The sequence below is a fragment of the Lissotriton helveticus genome, chromosome 12 (genome assembly GCF_964261635.1).
Source record: "Lissotriton helveticus chromosome 12, aLisHel1.1, whole genome shotgun sequence".
Lineage (NCBI taxonomy): Eukaryota > Metazoa > Chordata > Amphibia > Caudata > Salamandridae > Lissotriton > Lissotriton helveticus.
The window spans coordinates 638099832-638106592 of record NC_136073.1 but is presented as its reverse complement, the minus strand read 5'-3'; the positions used below and the strand labels follow the sequence as shown (position 1 = coordinate 638106592).

Sequence of the window (6761 nt, the reverse complement as noted above, 5' to 3'; positions counted from 1 at the left end):
AGGTGCCCACGGAGTAGTCTCATGTGTCCAGTACTATCAATAACTCACAGGCCAGACGAGGAACCCACTGTGGCGGTAGCCATAAATGACATGGAATACAGCTTTCTCATTGATACTGGGTTCACTAGGTCCTGTATCCGTGAGAGAGGACTCCCGCTGTCAAATTCATCAATGGACACACAGGGGTTCTCTGGAGAAGTGATGAGGGTTCCATTCACCAAACCTGTGGAGATGGAGATAGGGGGTAGGTACGTTAACAGCAGTCTCTTATTCTCCCCCACGGCCCCAGCAAACTTGTTAGGACATGATCTTATGGCAAAATTAAACATGTCCATCCACTTTGAGGAGGATGGGACAATGGTTTGCTCAGTGCCAGGAATGTCTCGCACATGTATCATGACAGTGGTCACTCACCACCCAGATGGTGACCGAACCAGAGCGAGGCCTATAGACAACCCAGCCTTTACTAGAGCAGTGTATACTATCATAGCAGAAACACCAGAACTAAAAGGAAAGCTAGTTGAATTGCCAAGGAACTTTCTGTTCCGCCGCCACAGCCCCTGGTCAGAAAAGCTGAATTCTAAAGTGTCAGGTAAAGATCTCATACTGGAGGTGGAAGCTGTGGAGATATCTTCCACCTGGGGGATGGTGATGGCCAGTGATTACACCTGTACGGTGTGGGCCTGTGTCATCTTTCATGACCCCAATATAAAAGTAAAAGATATATCAGATGACCAGTTGTTTGCCGATGACCCCACAAGATCAGTGTTAGTTTTTCAAGACAGTATTCCATTGCGTACAACGCTGGAAGGAATGTCTGCAATACCAAAGACTGTTTCTGGTCCTAGTAAGGACAATGACTTGGCACCGGTACCCTCTGATTTGTGGACCAAAGGCCCCCACAATGTGGGCCTCGTCCGCACAGCAGTCCCATTCAGAATAACCTTGAAGGAAGGAGCACTACTACCAAGGGTAAGGCAATACCCTCTATCCAAGGAAGAAGAGGAGTGCATTGCCCCAGTTATACAGGCATTGGTAGAGCAGGGAGTCATATACCCAGGTGTATCCCCCTGCAACATCCCGATTTACCCTGTCAGGAAGGCCAAGGGTATTCATGGCGCATGATTCAAGACCTGGGCCCCCTTAATGACATAGTGATACCAGAATTCCCTGTAGTACCTGACCCTTCCATTATCCTGACTAACATACCCAAAGATGCTAAATACTTTTCAGTCATAGACTTGAAAAATGCATTCTTTAGCATTCCACTGCACCCAGACAGTCACTACTTGACTGCATTCTCATTTCGTGGCTCCCAGTACCTCCATTCTCGTCTACCTCAGGGGTATTGTGAGTCCCCTAGTGTCTTCAACAGAGCAGTCAAGAATGGCCTCACTAATTTTCAAAGTGACAGTACAATACTGCAGTAGGTCGATGACTTACTAATTTGTAGTGCCACAGAAGAACAGTGCAGAAAAGATACTGTGTCTCTGCTTTTCACCCTCGCCCAACGAGGCTGCAAAGTAGACAGAGACAAATTACAATATTGCCAGGAAGAAGTCCATTATATGGGACAATTGTTATCAGCCTTAGGTCGCCAAGTTACACCTGAAAGAGCAGCGTCAATTAAACAGATGACTGAACCTGAGACAGTTAAGGGAATGCAAAAATTCTTGGGCCTATGCAACTATGTCAGACAATGTGTTTTTGACTATAGCACCTTGACAACCCCTTTGCTCCCAGCTATCAAACAGGCAAAGACACAGAAAGACAGAATAACATGGACTGCAGAAATGCGAGAAACATTTCACAAACTAAAGACAAAGATAACAAATGCACCAGTGTTAGGAACACCAGACTACACTAAAGAGTGTTTCCTTTTTTGCCGCTGCAATGGCCAGGTGATGACGGCTGTCCTCACCCAAAAGTATCCTTTAGGCCACAAACCAATTGCATACTTTAGTGGCCTACTCGATCCTGTTATGAAAGGCCATTACCCCTGTGAGCAAGGTTTGGCAACAGCAGCCTTTGCGGTTGAGAAAAGTACCCCCATTGTGATGGGTTCACCTCTGACGCTGTATGCAGAACATGCAGTGTTTGCAATAATTAAGAAGGTCTAAGACGACACTAACAACACAGCGAGTATCAGGCTGAGATTATTTTATCACTACCATCTCTCAAGGTAGTCAAGTGTCATACAGTCAACCCTGCTACTTTCTTTGCACCCTCTATTGAAGGTGCAGATAGTGACCCTCATGAATGTGCAACATATACTTTGTAGATGGATCTCCCACAATAGATCAGGACACAGGAATATGACATACAGGGGCAGCAGTGGTCAGATCCATGCAGCATGATTCTTCAGATACTTTGCAGATAACAAAACAAATAACTTTGCCATCCAATATTCTGCTCAAGCTGCTGAGCTAGTAGCACTGGTGGTGGTCCTTAAGCAGGGTGAAGGCGAAAAAATTACAGTGTATTCTGATTCCGCCTACGTCACTACAACAGTGCCTTCCAGTATTATGCGGTGGAGCAGACGGGGATTCCTGAAATCCGATGGAAGTCCTGTCATGCATTGCCCTCTTTTAAAAGACCTGATTGTAGCTCTAGCTCTACCACATGCAGTCTCTGTAGTACAATGTGCACCTCACACCAATTCTCAAGACTTTGTGTCCCGTGGAAATGCCTTGGCTGATTGGGCAGTCGAGGAAGCAGCCAAACTCCCTCTAACCAATGTACTTGCCCCAATTCTATTACCAATTGACACAGCAGCTAGCGACACAGATGCAGCTTATGATGCCCTGGACCCTTCTAGGCATTATACAGAAACAGCTCACCTACATCTGAGATACAGGAAAATACTCCAGACCATGAAAAGCAGTTGTGGGAATCTAGGGGATTCACACAGACAGGTACAGATTTAATATACAGACAGATATCCACAGGGAAGCCTATCATGCCCCAAGCGCTATTACTTATAGCCTTGAACCAGCTACACTTTCCATCACACACTGCCAGAGACAACATGTCCCTCCAGATACGCCAGGATTGGTTTGTTCCCAACTTACATGAGATGATCACAATGTACTTATACACATGCACCGTATGACAGCAGTATTCCCCAAATCCCACCTTCAAGGTAATAGCTTCTACAATACCCCGACCACAAGGACCCTTGAAGGAGTTGCACATTGATTATGTTGATATGATTGACAGATGCAACCGTTACCGGTATCTCATAGTTGTAGTCTGTCCATTTTCAAGATGGATCGAAGCAGGCCCTTTGGTGCACTGTGATGCCAAATCTTCTGGCGGCTTTTCTGATCCTTGAGGTTATTCCAAGATGGGGAATTCCCGAAGGGATCAGATCTGACAATGGCACACATTTTGTGAATAACATATTTTCCCATCTTACCACCTTGCTAGGAATAACACACAGGCTCTCATCAGCTTATCACCCTCAAAGTAATGGTATTGTGGAACGCCTTAATGGCCTCCTAAATAACAAATTGAGTAAACTGTATGTCACCTTGAAAAATAACTGGTTGTACTGTCTCCCATTAGCATTATTTGCTCAGAAATACCCCAGGGTCAGATCACCATTTGACTCGACACCAAATAGTGACTGGAAGGCTTATGAGTACATTTGTGCCCCCAAGTAGACACAAGTTGCAAACTGAAAGTGCACCTGAAGTTGTTCAAACTAAAACGTCTGACTATATTGCACAGATAACAAAAGCCGCACAGTTCTTCTCTTAACAGGTCACCCAGGCAGCAGATAAGCATGCCAATGCACTTCCAGCAGATGACCAAAGACCACCTTTGTCAGTTGGAACTCTAGTGTACACAAAGAACTTTATCCGTACCTGGAAGGACAGCAAATTCAACTGACCCTTCCCAGTAACTCACAGCACAGCTACTGCGGTGAAAGTTCAAGGACATAAGCCATGGTACCATCTGAGGGACATTCACCCTGCGCCAATCTTGCCAGCTATCCTTTCGGACACCGAGCAGGAAAAGGAGGGGGGAGGACAGGAGAAGCAACCGGAGTAAAGCCGGAGTAAAGCCTCCCTCCAAAGCTTCAACAGACACTTATTTTAAGATATGTACTTTTTTCTATTTTTCCTCCTCTGTGCGTTAATATTGATGATGATAGCGGAGTCTATTTCTATTTTTTCTCTACATTAGACATCATGCGCATGCGTAGAAGTGTTGAAAATGATACTGATCATCACCCTCTCCACAATGCTCTGCTTGAAAATAGTTGGTATCAGCACATGCATAGTATAGGTCAATCTACAACTAATACCAGTTGTTATGTATGCTCCCTTATTCCCCATGCCACTGCGGTAGATAGATTGCATCACCCCAAGGAGGTACCCCCAAATGTTATGCACTGTCATTTGCAAATTTTTTTATGTCAAATAAAAGCACAGCTGCAACCAATGCATGTTAGTCTGGCAACGCCTCGAGTCAATACAACCTTATTTCACACCAGCCCTGGGGTCCTACAAATTCTGACAGAAAATGAAGACATAGTGAAGGAAGTATCAAGAATGAAGAAAGCAGGGAAGAAATGTCTGGGAAAAATGGATATTACAGCGGAGCTTTTTAGGAAAGTCTAATCCATCGTCCGAATGTAGTGACTATTCAGCCAAAGCTCTGCCCCCTGACTGCGCAGAGCTAGGCCAGTACTCAATGTTACAGGGTCAGTATTTGTCAATGATAAATGGCACACTGGTGCCACATTCATATGTAGAGCTATATCATTGTGGAATGGCACAAAAACAAATAGCCCTTTAAAATTTGATAAGGTAGTAGGACAATGTCAGCAAATAAGGGATGCAAACATACAGAGATATACCTGGACAGGAACTAACACACACCCTAGGGTAGCAGTGAAATTAACACAGTTTTCTCTTTGTTTCAGAGGAAATGGGACAGTAAAGGTGGGAAAGAACCTCAATTGCAATACCACCGTGGACAACGCTGACATGCAGGGGGGCACCGCCAGCCTGATGGACCACTATTGGCAGTGTGGGGCCCGGCTCCACCTACAGCTACCCCCCGAACTGGAGTGGTCTCTGCGCCCTGGTCACACTGCACACTCCCTTCCTGATGATACCAGCAGTGTATATTAAGACATTGCATGACCATCCTATGAGCCGTCCAATGACCCTGCTGCACCACCACGTGAAGAAACGATATGCTGAGTACTTTGGCACCACAACCTGGAAAGATGTTCCGCAAGAATACAGTCTTTTTAATGATGCTCAGGTGTTTGGCAGTATTATACCATTGTTTCAGGCAAAAGTAACAGCCGGCTGGCTCCAGATCACAAAATTGGAGCTAATGAAGGCCATAAATGCCACAGAAGATGGCTTCAATGCCATAAAGGAAGAACTACGTGCCCTGAGATTAATGGTGATGCAGCATAGATACATTCTAGATTTAATGACGGCCAAGGAGGGGGGGGTGTGCAAGAAGATTGGATCCGCCTGCTGCACATGTGTGCCAGCCAATGATGCAGACAACGGGACATTGACCAGGGCCATTCAGACATTGCATGATCTCCACAAAAAGATTGTTGAAGAGGGGGGTACTCCGGGTGAGTGGTTCAAGGACTGGTTCAATTGGGTGCCGTCCTGGATGTCAGGGTTATTCAAGGCCTTGTTGCCTTTAATTGTTGTATTGCTTTTGATGTGCCATTTATTTCAGGTGATACTAGCCTGTTGCAAAAAGATGACAGCTAGTGTGGGAGGAGCATTCTTGGTTGGGAAAAGCACCACAGATGTCTTAGAACAGAGTCTTATATATGGGGAGATTCCCTTTGAGGATGGGCGATTAGGAGAAGAAGTAGTTGAAGAATCAACTAGAGGTGGGAATGATATAGGGAAAATTAGGATACATTCTGTGCAAACACATACAGAGTTAAGGCTTGTAACTTCTATGCAGAAGTTCCAAGTTAAAAGCAGCTTTAGGCCTCAGTAGAAATATAGGCCCAGGTCTCTGCACGTGAAATAGGCCAGAAAATGCATGTTGCAGGGACAATGAGTTTGGCTGAACTTATCAGGTCACACAGTTTGTTGGAAGGACAGGAAAGGTCCTGCAGTCAAAAAGATAAGCAACTGCATGAAGCGTAGGTCATATCTTCTTCCAGACTCGGGAAACAAGTAGTGTTTTAAATGTTGGAACTACAAATACCACATACCACAAGCCCATCTGCTAGCGAGACTGAGCTGGAAGGTGTCTAAGCTCCCAGGAGCAAGACTCTTACTCTGACACTGTGCTTCTCTGCTCAGAGCTCTGAGTTCCTGGGAGAGAGACTCTGACTCTGACACTGTGCCTCTCTGCTTGGAGCTCTGAGGTCCCAGGAGCTAGAATCTTACTCTGTACCTGTGCTTCTCTGCTAGGAGCTCTGATATCCTGTGAGCTAAACTCTGACTCTGACACTCTGCGTCTCTGCTTCTATGCTCAAAGCTCTGGGCTCCCAGGAGCGAGACTCTAACTATGACACTGTGCCTCTCTGCTTGGAGCTCCAAGGAGCGAGACTCTGACTATGACACTGTGCATCTCTGCTCGGAGCTCCCAGTAGCGAGACTCAGCTCTGAGCTCCCGGGAGCGAGACTCAGCTCTGAGCTCCCGGGAGTGACTCTGACACTCTGCTTCTCTGATCGGAGCTCTGGGCTCCCGCGAGTGAAACTCGGACTCTGACACTGTGCTTCTCTGCTCGGAGCTCTGATCTCCCGGGAACAAGT

General features: G+C 46.0%; 2 pseudogenes; both read left to right on the top strand.

The window, feature by feature from the left end:
• Window positions 1–1904: 1904 nt before the first annotated feature.
• On the top strand, window positions 1905–2850 carry LOC144799259 (uncharacterized; annotated as a pseudogene).
• A 1065-nt stretch (window positions 2851–3915) lies between these two features.
• On the top strand, window positions 3916–5994 carry LOC144798080 (syncytin-A-like; annotated as a pseudogene).
• Window positions 5995–6761: the final 767 nt, after the last annotated feature.